Source organism: Pinus tabuliformis, chromosome 6 (assembly GCF_031772625.1).
Source record: "Pinus tabuliformis cultivar Carrire ecotype Pingquan chromosome 6, CPIR1, whole genome shotgun sequence".
Classification (NCBI taxonomy): Eukaryota; Viridiplantae; Streptophyta; class Pinopsida; order Pinales; family Pinaceae; genus Pinus; species Pinus tabuliformis.
Window position 1 is genome coordinate 126242745 of NC_142292.1, and position 18898 is coordinate 126261642.

The window sequence follows — 18898 nt, forward strand, 5'->3', positions numbered from 1 at the left end:
ATCATCCTTTCAAATTTGTAAAGAAACATAGGTTAGGAAGTTGCATAAGCAACGCCCCCCTAAGACTATGCTTCATTGATTAATAATTCAAAAATACATGACAAATAGATATACCTTCGTGCTTGAGATATAATATTATGAAACCAGCTCACAAAAAGATAGAAAAGATAGATCAATGCCTTAGAAATAAGCCTCTTTGAGGGGGCAACCTCCTTTACATTACACAAATGAACAATTATTGGATGATTCAAATGACAAAACCTACTTTCTATATATAGGAGTCTAAGGGGTAAAAATATGACCAAGCCGACCTAACAATAATAATATAAAGGCACAAAAATAACAATAGTGGGATTCTATGGGGCGCAATAATAACAATATGGGGACAATAGGGGCACAGCAATAACAATAAGGGTTACAATGACAATAGTAATGGGGGAATAACTAGTATTATAGGGACCTAACATGCCCCTCTCCTTCAAAAAAGTGTTGTCCTCAATGCTTGAGTAGTTCTGGATGCTTCTGTATAAAATTCTCATCCTCCCATGTGGAATCTTCAACGGGTAAGTTCTTCCACTTGATGAGATACTCTGCAATTGATCGATTTCGTAGCTGTTGAATTCTTGTTTCTTTGACTGCTTTAGGTTCCAATATTATTTTTCCTTCCTCATCAAGTTCTGGCAATATTGTTTGAACTGTAATCTTGTCACCTATAACCTTCTTTAAGCATGAAACATGGAAAACTGGGTGCACTCGGGAAGCTGCAGGAAGCTCCACTTTGTATGCCATAGTACCTATATTTTGCAACACCTTGTACGGACCATAATCCTTTGGTGATAATTTATTATCCTTCTTAGCTTGCTTGAGGCACATTTGTTTATATGGTTGTAGCCGTAAGAATACCCAATCACCTACATCAAAACTTCTTTTGCTGCGATGTTGATCTACCTGTTGTTTCATTCTATTATGCGCCAAGGTGAGGTATCCTTTAAGAGTTGGAGAACTTGTTTCTGATGCTTGATGTGATCTTCCACTGCTTGAACCTTAGAATTTTCTCTTAAATATGATGTGATGGATGGTGGATGATATCCCCATAAATGGGGTCATTTTTGTTGCAGTATGGAAGGAAGTGTTATACCACCATTCAGATAGAGGCAACCATTTGACCCATTGTGTCTATTTATCAGATACAAAGCAACGAAGATATCCTTCCAAACATTTGTTTACTATCTCAGTTTGTCCATCAGATTGAGGATGATAAGATGAGTTATGAGCTAACTAAGTACCAAGACAAGAAAATAATTATGTCCAAACATTTCTAGTGAAAATGGGATCTCTGTCGCTTACAATAATCTTTAGGTTTCCATGTAGCTTTTGAATTGTTTCCACAAATGCAGTAGAAACTGTACTCGCTTTAAATGGATGAGATAATGCACAAAAGTGTGCATACTTAGTAAGTCTGTCAACTACCACCATGATAACACTCTTTCCTTCAGACTTGGGTAAACCTGTGATAAAATCCATTGAAACCTCCAACATTGGCTTGGAATGGATAAAGGTTGTAATAGTCTTGGGGTCTTAATTGTTTCAACTTTATTTTGTTGGAAAATCAAACATTCCGCCACAAAATTTTGAATATCCGATTTAAGGCCATCCCAAAAAAAATCCTTCTTAACCATATGATAGGTTTTAAGAAATCCTGGGTGCCCTCCTAAGGGAGAGGTGTGCAATTCCCTAAGAATATTTTGTTTGAGTTGGGAATTCTTACATGGGTATAACTGATCCTTGTACCATAATGAATCATGTTTCCAACTAAATGTATCAGATGTACTAGTATCTTGTTGTATCTTTTGAATGAGTGCCCACACTTCCTCATCATTCTTCCATTCATCCCTTGCTTCATTTATCCAATCTGGTTGGATAATAGAAATGGCGCAAAGAAATGCTTCCACATCCTCATCCTTTATTGAGAGTGCATCTGCCACAACATTTTTCTTCCCTTTTTTGTAGATGATTTCAAAGTCATATTGCAACATTTTTGTGACCCATTTTTGGTGCTCTTCTGAAGATAATCTTTGTTCTAAAAAGTATTTAAGACTATCATGATCTGTTTTTACCTTGAAGTGTCTTCCCATTAGGTAGGGTCGCCATTTCTTACGTGCATGTAGTATTGCCAGCATTTCCTTCTCATAAATAGCTTTGTGTAAATACTTTCATTTGATTGGACAGCTTTCGAAAGCAATGGGTCTTTCTTCTTGCATTAAAACAACACTAATTCCATTTCCTAAGGCATCGCATTCCACAATAAAGGTTTTTGTGAAGTCCGGTGTAGCTAATACTGGTTCTTGGCACATTACCCCTTTAAGATGTTCAAAGGCCTTCGTTGCTTCCGGAATCCATGAGAATGCATCTTTCTTAAATAATGTTGTTAGAGGTGCTGCTATTCTCCCATAATTCTTAACAAACTTATGATAATACCCTGTCAACCCGAGAAATCCTCATAGATTCTTTATGGATGTGAGAATTTTTCATTCCTTAATGGTTTTAATTTTGCTAGGGTCTACCTTAACACCTTCATGAGATACAATATGACCCAGATATTCCACCTCTTGTACTCCAAAGAAACATTTGGAGATTTTTGCATATAATTGTTTCTCCTCCAATAGTTTGAGCACCATGTCAACATGTTGGACATGATCCTTCCAAGACTTCTTGTAGATTAGTATATCATCAAAAAATAATAACACAAAATTTCTAAGGGTTTGAAAATGGAATTCATCAAACCTTGAAATGTAGAAGGTGCATTAGTAAGGCCAAAAGGCATGACCAAAAATTCATAATGACCCTCATGAGTTCTAAATGTTGTTTTTGGAATGTCTTCAGTCTTCATTTTGATTTGATGATATCCTGAAAGAAGATCCAACTTGATGAAGTAAATTGATCCATGCAATTCATCCAATAATTCATCAATGACAGGAATGGGAAATTTATCTTTAATAATGATCTTGTTGAGCTCCCTATAATTTGGACACATGCGCCATGATCCATCCTTCTTGTGAACCAATACTACTGGAGCAGAGAAAGAACTTTGATTAGGTTGAATTATACCAGCCTCTAGCATTTCGGTAACCATACGTTAAATTTCACTCTTTTGGACATAGGGATATCTGTAAGGCCTGATGTTTGGAGGAACACTTCCTGGAATCAAATTGATAGCATGATCATGATCACGAACAGGTGGGAGGCCTTTGGGAGTCTCAAATACCTTGGAATGAGTGTCCAAGACTTTTTGGAGATCTGGGGAAATGGATGATTTCGATGTGGGAACCTCTAGTGAACAAAATTGTGCAATTATGCCTCGTTGTTCTTTCTTTAGAAGCTTTGTAATTTCGTTAGAGTTGATTATCTTTCCTAGTTTCCCTACGACACCCCTTAATTCAACTTCCTTCCTTCTGAAGAGAATTTCATGAAAAGTTCTTGAAAATTAAAAGCTATTGTACCCAAGCATTGTAGTCATTGGACTCCTAGTACAACATCAGCACCACCCATTGGAATGGACAACATTAGGGTATTCTTGATACATATTCTCCCATGGATAGCTTGCTATTCTAGCACTTTCCTAGGTAATTTATGGTTCCTCCACTTGCAACCATCACTTGACACTCTGGTGCTGGATATAGGAAGAAATTCAATTCCTTGGCTATCTTACAATGAATAAAATTATGGTTACTTCCCGAATCAATCAACATTATTACCTTTTTCTTCTTGATATGCCCTTCTATCTTGATAGTTTGAGGAGTGGTAATTCCAGCCAATGCATTACAAGATATTGCTGGATTCATTTCTTCTTTTTTCTGGGGTTTTTTCATTGTGTATATTCTCTTCTTTTAACGTTTCTTGTTCCTTTTCTTCATCCTCTTCACAATCTATGTAAAATAATTTCTTCTCGGCACACTTATGACCTTTAGTGTATTTTCTATCACAACTGTAACAAAGTCCTTTTTCTCTTTTTTCTTCCAATTGTTGTGGTGTCAACCTTGTAGGTTTTGGATGGCTAGGGGCAACAACACTTCCATATTTATGATTGTGAGTGGTAGGCTTCCTTGTTGCCATAATTTGTTATGAAACCAGCTCACAAAAAGATAGAAAAGAGAGATCCACGCCTTAGAATTCAGCCTCTTCGAGGGGGCAACCTCCTTTACATTACATAAATGAACAATTCTTGGATGATACAATTGACAAAACCTCCTTTCTATATATAGGAGTCTAAGGAGTCACAATATAATCCAACCGACCTAACAATAATAATATAAAGCCACAAAAATAACAATAGAGGGATTCTATGGGGCACAGAAATAACAATATGGGGGTAATAGGGGCACAACAATATAAATAAGGGGTATAACTACAATAGTAATGGGGTAATCACTAGTATTATAGGGACCCAACATGCCCCTCTCCTTCAAAAAAGTGTTGTCCTCAATGCTTGAGTAGTTCTGGATACTTCTGCATAAAATTCTCATCCTCCCATGTGGAATCTTCAGCGGATAAGTTCTTCCACTTGATAAGATACTCTGAAATTGATCGATTTCGTAGCTGTCGAGTTCTTGTTTCTGTGACTGCTTCCGGTTCCAATATAATTTTTCCTTCCTCGTCAGGTTCTGGAAATATTGTTTGAACTGGGAACTTGTCGCCTATAACCTTCTTTAAACATGAAACATGGAAAACTGGGTGCAATCGAGAAGCTGCAGGAAGCTCCAATTTGTATGCCATAGTACCAATCTTTTGCAACACCTTGTACGGACCATAATACTTTGGTGATAATTTATTATCCTTCTTAGCTTGCTTTAGGGACATTTGCTTATATGGTTGCAGCCGTAGGAATACCCAATCACCTACATCAAAACTTCTTTCACTGCGATGTTGATCTGCCTGTTGTTTCATTCTATTCTGTGCCAACACGAGGTTATCCTTTAAGAGTTGGAGGACTTGTTGTTGATGTTCGATGTGATGTTCCACTGCCTGAACCTTAGAATTTTCTCTTAAATATGATGTGATGGATGGTGGTTGATACCCATAAAGTGCCATAAATGGGGTCATTTTTGTTGCTGTATGGAAGGAAGTGTTATACCACCATTCAGCCAGAGGCAACCATTTGACCCATTGTGTCTGTTTATCAGATACAAAGCAACGAAGATATCCTTCCAAACATTTGTTTACTATCTCAGTTTGCCCATCAGATTGAGGATGATAAGATGAGCTGTGAGCTAACTGAGTACCAAGACAAGAAAATAATTCTGTCCAAAAATTTCCCGTGAAAATGGGATCTCTATCACTTACAATAATCTTTGGGTTTCCATGTAGCTTTTGAATTGTTTCCATAAATGCAGTAGAAACTGTACTAGCTTTAAATGGATGTGATAATGCACAAAAGTTTGCATACTTGGTAAGTCTGTCAACTACCACCATGATGACACTCTTTCCCTCAGACTTGGGTAAACCTGTGATAAAATCCATTGAAACCTCCTCCCAACGTTGGCTTGGAATGGATAAAGGTTGTAATAGACCTGGTGTCTTAATTGTTTCAACTTTATTTTGTTGGCAAACCAAACATTCCGCCACAAACTTTTGAATATCTGATTTAAGGCCATCCCAAAAAAATTCCTTCCACAGAAAATTTCATGAAAAGTTCTTGAAAATTAAAAGCTATTGTACCCAAGGATTGTAGCCATTGGACTCCTAGTACAACATCAGCACCTCCCATTGGAATGGAAAGCATTGGGCTAATCAATACATATTCTCCCATGGATAGCTTGATATTATGGCACTTTCCAGAGCAATTTATTGTTCCTCCATTTGCAATCATCACTTGACACTCTGGTGCTGGATATAGGAAGCAATTCAATTGTTTTGCTACCCTACAATTAATAAAATTGTGGGTGCTTCCTGAATCAATCAACACTATTACTTTTTTCTTCTTGATTTGTCCTTCTATCTTGATGGTTTGAGGAGTGGTAATTCCAGCCAATGCATTACAAGATATGGTCGGATTTATTTGTTCTTCATCTAGGCTTTGTTCCTGGAGTATATCCTCTTCTTTTGACCTTTCTTGCTCCTTTTCTTCTTCCTCTTCACAATCTATGTAGAATAATTTCTTCTCAACACACTTATGACCTTTTGTGTATTTGCTATCACAATTGTAACAAAGCCCTTTTGCTCTTTTTTCTTCCAATTGTTGTGGTGTCAACCTTGTAGGTTGTGGAAGACTATGGGAAACAATACTTCCGTCTTTATAGTTGTGAATGGTATGCTTCCTAGTTTCCATAATTTTGCTTTCCATTTTTCTTGCTAACCTGAATGCCTTCTCTAATGAATCAGGTTCCCAAAGGCGAACATCATGTTGGATATTATCCTTTAAAGACCCTATGAACACATCAATCCTATGCTCCTCTGGAATATCTTTTACCCTTATGTTCAATTTTTGGAACTCCTCAATGTGCTCCATTACTGAACCCTTTTGTTTGAGACTTATCAATTGGCTAAAAAAAGTGTTGCTTTTTGTATCTTCATAATGTGCTATCAATTCTTCCGTAAACATTGCCCAAGTGATAAATTTTTTACGAGAGCAAAGCCATTGATACCATACAAACTGATTTGGTTCCAAATATACAGTTGCCATACGTACCTTTTGTGTGTTTTGCACATTATTGAGATCGAAGAACTGCTCCATCTGTAATATCCATGTGGCGGGATCCTTGCCATCAAACTTCCTCATATCGATTTTTGGAATATGGTGGGTCTTCGATCCAACATTAGCGTCTATGGAATCATGATTAACATTACCTTTGTTCACATCATGAGTTTCCTTTACAACCTTTTCGCCATTAGTAAGTATTTCTTGTAGAAAATTTGTCAAATCTGTCTTCAAATCTGCCATGTCTGTCTTCAAATCTGTCTTCAAATCTGCCATGTCTCTCTTCAAATCTATCTTCGAATCATCCATCTTAGCTTCCATGCCCTTTATCTTAGATTCCACGCCACTTATCTTAGCTTCTGTTAGCTTTTGTGAGCGTGACATTTGTTGCACTTGTTCTTGTAATTTTGATGTATCGTGTAGCATTTCTTCTTCTTCTTCATGAGTCATGCTAGAGCTTTCAGGTTCCTTACTAGGTGTTTGAATTTTCTTTCCTCGGGGCATCAGTTACCGATAATAATGCTTTACTATGCCCTTTGAATTCCGTTAAACCAAGCTTACACAAAAATTAAAAAAAAAACTACACACATTTTTTCACTTTATAGAAGCCTGATACTGAATCTGATGTATCTCTGTAATTTCAGATCATCCAGTTCTGAAATTGCTACCTGTAGTAGCCTTTTGTGTCCTCTTTCCAATGCCACAAGTCTGAGCCAAATTGGATTCTCCAAGGAAGAGGTATGTGAAATCTCCCACCGTGACTTGCTTTTAGACTAGTTCAGTAGAGCGAACTTGTACGACGTGCCACGAGTCACTATTTCAACCTTTGAATCTGAAACACACACACAAGAAACTAAAGTCTGTCCTCTTTCTGTAACTTTTTACGAAATTTCAATACGATCCTCAGAGAGAGAGTTATGACGATTTTCCCCAGGTCACCTGTTTTGAATGTAATTCAGGAGTCTGCAAAAAGGCCAACGTCCTCAGATCATATATCCGAAAATATCCCGCGAAAAGATCTGAAATTCGGACCCAAGGTTCAGCGCCAATTCTTCTCAAATGGGTTTTTTTTGTGACTTCTGAAACGTCACAGAAAAAAAGCTATAGCGCAAATTCCACGATGACCTGTTTGGAGCAGCGAAACCCTAGAATCCAAAGCTCTGATACCAAATGTTATGAAACCAGCTCACAAAAAGATAGAAAAGAGAGATCCACGCCTTAGAATTCAGCCTCTTCGAGGGGGCAACCTCCTTTACATTACATAAATGAACAATTCTTGGATGATACAATTGACAAAACCTCCTTTCTATATATAGGAGTCTAAGGAGTCACAATATAATCCAGCCGACCTAACAATAATAATATAAAGCCACAAAAATAACAATAGAGGGATTCTATGGGGCACAGAAATAACAATATGGGGGTAATAGGGGCACAACAATATAAATAAGGGGTATAACTACAATAGTAATGGGGTAATCACTAGTATTATAGGGACCCAACATAATTTTTCTTTCCATTTTTCTTGCCAACCTGAATGCCTTCTCCAATGAATCTGGTTCCCAAAGGCAAACATCATGTTGGATGTTATCTTTTAAATTCCCTATGAACACATCAATCCTATGCTCCTCTGGGATATATTTTACCCTTATATTCAATTTTTTGAAGTCCTCAATGTGCTCCATCATTGAACCCTTTTGTTTGAGATTTATAAATTGGCTAAAAAAAGTGTTTCTTTTTGTAGATCCTCATAATGTGCTATCATTTCATCCATAAAAATAGCCCAAGTGACAATTTTTTTACGAGAGCAAAGCCATTGATACCATACAAATTGATTTGGTTCCAAATATAAAGTTGTAATGCGTACTTTTTGTGTGTTTTGCACATTATGGAGATCAAAAAATTGATCCATCTGTAGTATCCATGTTCCGAGATCCTTGCCATCAAACCTCCTCATATCGATCTTTGGAACATGGTGGTTCTTCGATCCAACGTTAGAGTCTATGAAATCATGATTAACATTTATTTTGTTCTCATCATGAGTTTCCTTTACTGCCCTTTCGCCGTTACTAAGAATTTCTTATAGAAACTTTGTCAAATCTGTCTTCAAATCTTCCATGCCTGTGTTCAAATCTGTCTTCAAATTGTCCATCTTAGCTTCCATGCCTTCCATCTTAGCTTCCATGTTGTCCATCTTAGCTTCCACGTCATTCATATTAGCTTCTACGCCTTTATTTAAACCATCCATCTTAGCTTCCATGCCTTTCTTTAAACCACCCATCTTAGCTTCTACGTCTTTCTTTAAACCATCCATCTTAGATTCTGTTACTTTTTGTGCGAGTGACATTTGTTGCACCTGGTCTTGTAATTTTGATATACCATGTTGCATTTCTTCCTCTTCTTCATGAGTCATGCTAGAGATTTCAGGTTTCTTACTAGGTGTTTCCATTTTCTTTCTTCGGGGCATCAATTACCGATAATAATGCTTCACTATGCCTTTTGAATTCCTTCAAACTAATTTTTCAAACCAAGCTTATGCAAAAAAAAATTAAAAAAAACTACACACCTTTTTTTTTCACTTTGTAGGAGCTTGATATTGAATCTAATGTATTTATGTAATTTTAGATCTCCAAGGTCTAAAATTTCTTCCTGCAGTAACCCTCTGAGTAATATTTCTAACTCCACAAGTCTGATCAATATTGGATTCTCCAATGAAGCTTTATGCCAAATCTCCCACAATGACCTGAGTATAGACTTGTTCAGTAGAGCGAACTTGTACGACATGATGCGGGTCATTGTTTCAAACTTAGGATCTCAAAATAGTACCCAACAAACTATAGTCTGTCCTCTTTATGTAACTTCTTACAAAAATTCAATCTGATTATCAGAGAGAAAGTGATGACGATTTTCCCAAGGTAACCTATTTGGAATGTAATTCGGGGGACTACAAAAACCCTAACTTCGTTAGATTATATCTCCGAAAATATAGCGATACAGGATTTGAAATTCGTAGCTTCGGTTTAGACCGATTATTCTCAAATGGGTTTTTTTTAAGCTTCTGAAACTTCGCAGTGAAAGAGTTATAGAGCAAATTCCATGATGACCTATTTTAGATGAAATTCTGGAGCTTGCAAAAGTCCTAATGTCCTCAGTTCATATCTCCGAAAATATAGCGAGACAAGATATGAAATTTGGACCCGAGGTTCAAAACGATTTCATCTCAAATGGGTTTTTTTTCGCTTCTGAAACATCGCATAAAACAAGTTATAGCGAAAATTCCATGATGACCTATTTAGAGCAGCGAAACCCTAGAATCCAAAGCTCTGATACCAAATGTTATGAAACCAGCTGAAAAAAAGATAGAAAAGATAGATCAACGTCTTAGAAATAAGCCTCTTCGAGGGGGCAACTTCCTTTACATTACACAAATGAACAATTCTTGAATGATTCAAATGACAAAACCTACTTTCTATATATAGGAGTCTAGGGGGTAACAATATAACTAAGCCAACCTAACAAAAATAATATAAAGGCACAAAAATAACAATAGTGGGATTCTATGGGGCACAATAATAACAATATGGGGACAATAGTGGCACAACAATAACAATAAGGGATACAATGACAATAGTAATGGGGGAATCACTAGTATTATAGGGACCTAACATACAAATTAACCTTGCAAGGACATGAAATATGTGAAGGAAAAAGGGGTAAAAGGGCAAGTGAAAAGTAGGAAAATTTAACAACCAACATCTCCCCCCAACTAGCTTTTCTGCATGTCCTCATGCAGCTTGTTTTCTCCACAGGTCTGGGTTGGAGCAACTGTGGTTGGCATGAAGCTGTGCAAGGTCATATCTCACAGCCATTTCTATCCCGGTAAGTTTTAAACCATCAGTAAGAATGATGACCTTCCACCAATCTTCTGTTGTCACATAGGCTAGTGTGTACTACTCAGAAGGTAGCCAAATAATGGGAAACTAAAATCTCAAACCTATCCATCGGGTTCCACAATGTCAGATGCATGTGATATATCGTAGAATTCACTCCAAATTATGAGCAATATTAGGGGCCCCAATAGGTTCACGTACCCTCACTGCTGATAACGAAAACATCCATCGTTTCTAACAAGCGTCCGGGGCTTCCTCCTATCAAATAAAAATTTTCCTTATGCACATGTCAACACACCATTTCTTTGTTTTCAACATTTGATCTTTTCGTCCTGCTAACTGCAGAAAGGTGTGATGTTTGTTATAAATGTCCACTGATTGACATTGTTCCATTCTGATCACAAGTGGCCGATTTTCTTGATTCTCTTTGAATGTGTCGAAAGATTTCTTCCATTTAACCTGATTAATCATGAAGGAAGTAAATTCTCTGAGCTGAACGTCTCCCACATATGGTACGAGATTGAATGATTAATCATTATCTAGGATATGCTTGTGCATATAGAGTTCACATATCAAGTGTTGCTTCAATAAATTGTGAGCCCCCAGGATCCACAGGAACTGCATAAAATATTCTGTGTTGTGGCTAATTTCCTGGTGGGTACTGTCCAAACTCAGAAAAATATATTTCTCATGAAGAAACAAAGCATAGCTATTAACAGGAGGTCGACACACCATTACCTGCTATGTTGGGGTGAAAATTTCATCCTTGTCAGCCTTTAGTAACTGCACTTGCCCTTGTAATTCTTCAATTTTTTTCTGTTTTTCTTGTTTCTGCTTAGTTTTCTCTATCTAGGTGACACGATCAGCCACCACTCTTGCTTCCTATTCCCAAATTCCTTTCACCTCTTCCTGGTGAGCTTCCAAAGAGATAGATCCTCGTTGAAGACGAGATGCAATGGTTTTCCATTTATGAATATCTACGGTCAGTAGAACTCCCGAGACTCAAACAAATGCAAGAATGAAAAAGTTTGTGTGGCTGTCGAGGTCACTGACCTATCTTCCGTCTATACCATTGTCGAAGTTGTTTTGGTTTTGGGAGTTGTTACAGCTTGACCAACGTTCCTCTTTTTCTTTCTCACCCATCTCCACAAGCATAATACTTGCCTCCTCAACTTAATAATTTCCATTTTTAATTGCATGTTTTCTCTTAACAACGACCGGTACCTATCCTGAATGGGGGGATCTCCTTTTTGCACATTGTTCAATGAATTCTTGTTTAATAACAACCTCCTCCATCGATCTCATGACCGTTGTTGGGTTTGGTGGATTGACGTCAATGAACTCATCAGCTGGTTCTTGTTTTACCCTTATCTCTTCCATTTGTTCAACAACTCGAGGGGCAACTCCAGTGCCTTCTTCTATAGGTCTTGGTACCTCCACATTTCCTCCAAATGGCTCCGAAGCCACTGTAAGTTCTTGAGGAGTAGTATCCTCAACATTTTCTTCCTGTGGCCACTCCGTTGCCTTGTTTTATCCTTCCACTTGCTCAGGAATTGGTTCTGGCCCTTGGAGGTTAGTTCCAATAGCCATGTTTCTTTCCAACTGCTCAGGAGGTGACAGTGAAACAATGTCAACAAAAATTTCTTCAATTTTCTCATCGGTCGATATTGGTTCTTGTGTACCATTTTCGGTGATGATTTCTTCAATGTTCTCACCAGTTGACACTGGTTCTTGTGTAATAGTGTCGACAATGATTTCTTCAATTTTCTCCCTAGTTGACACTGGTTCTTGTGTAACAGTGTCGACAATAATTTCTTCAAATTGTTCACCAGTCGACACTAGTTCTTGTGTGACAGTGTCTAGGGTAATTTCTTCTTCCATTGGCTTAGTGGTTGACATTGGTTCTTGTGTATCAGTGTCATGGATAACTTATTCCCCCATTGGCTCAATAGTTGACACTAGTTCTTGTGTTACAGTGTCAACAATGATGCTTTCTCTTGTAATTTCTCCTACAAACCTTAATACCAAAGGAGAGATTATTTCTCTTATTGTGCAGGTAGGAGAGCGGAATTTCCTTGCCCCTTTTGGAAAGGAAGCAGGGAGCGGAGAATGAGGAGTAACCTCCTCAATTTCCATTCTTCTAACACCTTCTGCCTCCGTTTCTCCAACTCTGTCTCCATCCCCTGTATTAGTTGGATGTTTTGTCCTTCCTTCCTCCCTTCCTTCCTATGCTTCTTCCGTCACTTGTTCCCCTAACTCGCCCAATTGTTCAATAGTTGATGTTGGCTCTTGTGTAACAACATCGACTATGGATCCTTCATCTGCTGGAAATTCTTCCTCTACTTCTTCTGTCTCCCATTCCCCCAATTACCCCAATTCCCCCAACTTTCCAACGATTGACGCTGATTCTTATGTAATAGTGTCGATCACGACTTCTTCCTCTGCCAACAATTCCTCCTCGACCCTTGTTGGCATCATACGCATAAGCTCGTCTTTCACTAATTCAATGAATTATGGCCAAGCCACGAGCGTCTGTGATAGGGCATTGACCACCACTAGCCTGACAAGCCCATTGTTTGTGAGGAATTTCAATGGTTGGCATGAACGGTGCACAGACCATGCCATTAACTGAAGATTGTTCCAAAGGAAAAATGACATATCTAGAGAATGCACTTGATGGAACCGAAGACATGCAAGAATCTTAAAATGATATTTAAATAGATTGGAAAGACAACCTTCACAAGTGATGTATCGTATGACGATGTATGCAACCTTAGCCCATGGGTGAGGCAAAAATATTCAACCATATCCTCTCCCCCTCTGAAACACAGTTTCTCCTGCCTGCAAGAACAATTCGAGAAATTTTGTCAAGGGCATTCTCCGGGCAAGCCATTTATGCCCTCCTTCGGTAATCAGCTAACAATCGAGATAATATCTTCTATTATATGAATTTTCAACCCACAGACTCTAGAATAATTCCTTTCCAAATTCAATGCAAACTTGACTATAACGCCTTCGTCGAACCCCTACAACCTCTCAAAGTAGGTGTGCCATCTGACATCTCAAAAAACCTACCATACATCCAGTTGACGTCGGACTTGCACTATATCTTCCGGCTCATTCCTAATAACTTGAACACCCATTCTACCAATTTCTCTGTAGTAGCACTTAGAGTAGCAGCAAAACCATTAAGGGGGTGTTAGTCAGTAAAGTTGTGGTGATAGGGATTGCGGTAACAAGGAATACAATGATAGGGAAATACTGACAAAGGTTATGGAAAAATCAATGGTAAATCCATGATGATTATGGTAATTAATCCAACGCATTGGAAAAGACTGCAAATTAATGTTGTCGTACATGATTCAAGTTCCAATGTGTGTGGATAAATGTTCAGGGTATGGTGGGGATCACATATTGATATGGATCATGGTGGTAATGATTGTGGGATGTATGAGTTGGAGCGAGGTTTAATAACAATGATGGTCTGACATTATTTCTATTAAATACGATACCTTTAACAGTAAGTGAAATATCTCCCCCCAACTAAGGGATGATTGTCCTCGATCGTGTTTGGTCATGTCATAAGTGAAATACCAATCCAATCCATGAAGTCGGTCGGGTATGTACTTGATGACTTACCTTGATGGAGTATCAACATGGGTAGAGTAAAAACATTGGCGGAGTAACAATATTGAAGGAGTAATAGCACCGACAGAGTAATAACATCAGTGGAGTAACAACACCGGTGTAGTAACAACATCGGTGGAGTAACATCATCGGCAGAGGAACAACACTTGCAGGAAAAGAAGTATTGGTAGAGTAGTAACAACATTTTATTATATATATCTATATATATATATATATATATATATATATATATATATATATATATATATATATATATATATATATATATATATATATATAGTTTATGTGTTATTATTATTGTATTTTTTTTATAGATAAGAGGTGCAGAGGAAGAGTTCTCTGCACAAACAATTTCAAAACCAGAGTTATCAGAGAAATGCTTAGTAAAGGATTCCCTAGATGCTGGATGGTGACACAATCTAAGGCGATGTTTGTTTGTGAGAAAAGAAGTATGTGCCTCATTGATTGTTACAAGTTTAACAATCCTATTATCAAAAATTGTGTCAACTTCATATAGTCCCATCCATATAGAGAAAAGCTTCCCCTTAAATTCCTTGAACCGAGAGTCATAGATTAATTCCCAATCACCCTTTTGAAACACCTTTTTCTTGATGAATTTTTCATGCCACTTGGTTCGCTGCTGCTAGATTGCAGTAGTATTCTGCACAATTATCAAATGAATTTCATCTAACTCATTTAGTTGTCCCAGATGGTGTTTTTGGGCTGCTGAAAGATCCAAACCTACTTCAAGAGCTGTCCTTAGCATCTTAATTTCGAATTCCACCGAAAACAAAGGGTATTTCCCATAGAAAAGCTTGTATGGGGAAAATCCTATTGTATTCCGCCATGTTGTTCTATATGCCCACAGTTCTTTAGGAAGTTTCTCAGCCAAATTTTGGCGATGTTTTGCTACAACCTTTGTGATTATATTCTTCAGTACCTTATTTGTGCTCTCGACTTGACCACGCCTGAGGATGATATGGAGATGTCACTCTATGTTTGATTCCATACTTCTTCATAAGCATTTCTATTAGATGTGATGTGAATTGTGCTCCTTTATCTGAAACTATCTCTCTACGAGCTCTGTACCAAGTGAAAATTTATTCAAATAAAAAGTCTGAGACAACCTATTCTGTGGCTTTTGCGACAACTTTGGATTCTACCCACTTTGTCACATATTCTGTGCATACCATAATGTGAACTTTCTGATGTGAAGGAGGATTGAACGATCCAACGAAATCGATAGCCCATTTCTCAAAGGGCTCAAGAAATAATTGAGGTTGTGATGGCATCTCATCCAACTAACCAGGATGACCCATTCGTTGGAAACTATCGAACCCTCACACATATTTCCTTGCATCATGAAAAAATAGGGCCAATAGTATCCCATATACAACACCTTATGACCTGTCCACTTGTTCATAAAATATCCCCCGCAAGGGCCATCGTGGGCAGCTTTCAGAACATCATAGATGTCATCCTCACCTACACAGTGAGATATTTGCTGATCAAGTCCTGTATAGAAAAGGTATCCCTCTATCCATGAGTAATGGGCACTGTGATGGATGATTTTTTGTTGCTCTCTGTATGGAAATGATGAGGTACTTTTCTTTTAGCAAGATAGTTAGAAATATCTATGTACCATAGAGTGTGAGTAGAAATTGAAAAAAGATGTTCATTCAGAAAATTGTCCTCTGTAGGTGTATCTTCATCATTAGTATTCAACCTAGACAAGAAATCCGCTACTACACTATCTTTTCCTGGTTTATCTACAATGATAATATCAAATTCTTGTATCAACAATAACCATCTTGTAATTTGACCAAGAGTTATCGGTGTAGTAACCAGATACCTGATGGCTAAATGATCAGTGTGCACGAAAGTGGAATACCCTGTAATATAAAGCCAAAATTTATTAATAGCATAGATAACAGCCAAAACTCTTTTTCAGTCACTGTATAGTTCAACTCAGGAGGAGTTAGGTTCTTGCTGACATAGTAAATCACATATAGTTTCTTGTCCTCATGTTGTCCCAAGACTGCCCCTACTGTTGTATGAGAAGCATATGTGGAGATATGAAATGGGAGCTTCTAGTCAGGGCCACGTAATATCAGAGCTTTACAAACTAGTTCTTTGATTTCCAAGAAAGTTGCTTCACATGCATTTGTCCACACAAATTCTACGTATTTAGGTAATAATTGGAAAAGTGGAAATACTATCATAATTTTTTTCTATAAAACATCTCTAATATCCAACATAACCTATAAAGCTACGTAACATCATTGGTGTCTTTGGTGTAGGAAAATTTAAGATTACCTCTACCTTGGTAGGATCAACCCGTATTCCTACAGCTAAAAGCAAGTTTCCCAAAACTATTCCTTATTCCATCATCATGTGGAATTTTATTGTACTAAGAGAAAAATGTGTCTATTTTCATTGTTCAAGTAATTTATCTAATTTTTCTAGACCTTCTTTGAAAGAATCCTCATATGGGATGAAGTCATCCATGAAAATTTCAACACTGTCATTAACCAGATTGGAAAAAATTTCCAGTATTTCCCGTTGAAAGGTAGTAGGCGCATTACAGAGGCCAAATGGAAGGACTCAGTATGTGAAGGTTCCCCAAGGGCAAGTAAAACTAGTTTTATCCTAATCCTCAGGAGCTATCTGGATTTGGTTATATCCATTATATTCGTTTAGAAAGGAGAAGAAATTCTTCTCAGCTAATGTATCGAGAACTTGGTCAATAAAGGGTAAGGAAAAGTGGTATTTTTGAGTTGATTTATTCAATTCCCTGTAATCAACACAAATCTGCCACTTGCCAGTTTTCTTTGGAACAATTACCAATGGGGATACCCATTGACTGTCCAAGATTGGATAAATAAACCCAACATCTATTAGCTTCTGTAGTTCTTCTTTGAAAATATTCTTCAAGGAAGTATTCATTCTTGTTTGTTGTTGTCTAACAGGATGACATTATTATTTTATGTATATGTGATGGGTACATAGATCAACATGGATTCCTTTCATATCTATATATTCCTAGGTGAAATATTCCTTCTTATCCCGAAGGACTTTCAGCAACTATTCAGACTAAGAAGGTGAAAGGTTAGGAATAACATTCAATGTTTTCCTTGGATCGATTTCTATAGGAATGTTGTTATGGGGTGCAATAACAGGAATGTTTTCAACTTTAGTTTCTGGTTCAATGGTTTCCTAAATGGTGCAACTCATAACAGATTCTAATAACTAGCGGGTTGAATTATAAACGAAGTTGGGACTACTGATAAATGTGCTAATAACATCATCTTTCATTTCATCTTTAAAACAAAGGGCTTCACTGATGGTAAGAATTGATCTAATATCTTCATTTTCAGGTTCAAGCTCCTCTGTAGGTGGAGATTTTTGCATTAAGGTAAATCCTGGTTTAACTGATGAACTCGGTTCTGCAGGGGGATAAAGGATAAGATTCTTTGTGATTTCCCTATTGGATATTACCATATTTCTCGATCGACACCCAATATAAGCATCTGCGGTCGCAAGCCAAGGTCTTCCTAAAATCAAAGGATGTCCCCCAACTGGAGATTGGGTATGCAACACCAGGAGATCAACAAGGTACTACCACAAATCTACAGAGATGGTCACATATTCTAACTTCCCTACCAATAATACAGTCGATCAGTCTGCAAGTTCTAGTACTATAGGAGTTGGTTTTGCAAAAGTTATAATGTTAATTGCAGCTCCTAGGTCTACCATCACATTTGGGATATCACTCAATTAATCTGTATTGTAAGAATTAGGTTCCCTGGATCCCCATATTTAACAGGTGTAGGTTTTCCCAACAATATATCTGAAAATTTCCCCATGACATGGATAGTGAGTGGACCTTTTGATTTTCTTCCAAGTTTCTTAGAACAAAATTCTTTGATAATTTTGGCATAAATCGGTACATCCTTCATAGCGTGAAGTAACTATATTTTGACAAATAAGTTTTGTTATCCCCCCAAAAGTCAAATTTGGGATGAGGAATTTGTTTTCTCAAGGATATTATCTCAGGATAAGGTGGACCATCTGACATCCTCAAGTAAGAATTGTTTGATAAGGGGGTTTTTGTCCCATGGGAACTTGCGGTGAATCACCCCTAGTTTTTCTAGCAGAATTCCTAAGTTTTGGTTTTGAGGATTCATCATCAATATATTCAACAATTATCCGTGAAGTCTGAGTATTTACCATGTGACCAAAAGGAAGATTCAATTTATTACATTCTGTGGTGGCAATATTGTATGTAGGAAGGTTGAGTGTCTCAAGTTGTTGACCCCCCCCACTGTTCAGGTTCAGGTTGGATTAAACAAGTAATTGTGGAGGAAGAGGAGGATTATTGGTGGATGCATTAGAGGGAAGTTGTAGCTATTTTTGTGGCATAGGTTGGGAGAATTGTCCTGAAGGAAGAGGAGGTCCACACCAGCTCTGGGACCATGAAGGGGTTGGACTAGGTTGGGGGGCGATGATTGTCAGGGCATTGGATACTGATAGTATTGTCACCATGAAGGTGAAAAAGGTACAGAATGAGGCCCAAAATTCAAATTATTAAAATAATGAGAAGGGTATTGAGGCATACCTTGATTCATGTTTTGTGGCCATGGTTGCCATGGTTTCTTTGATCCCA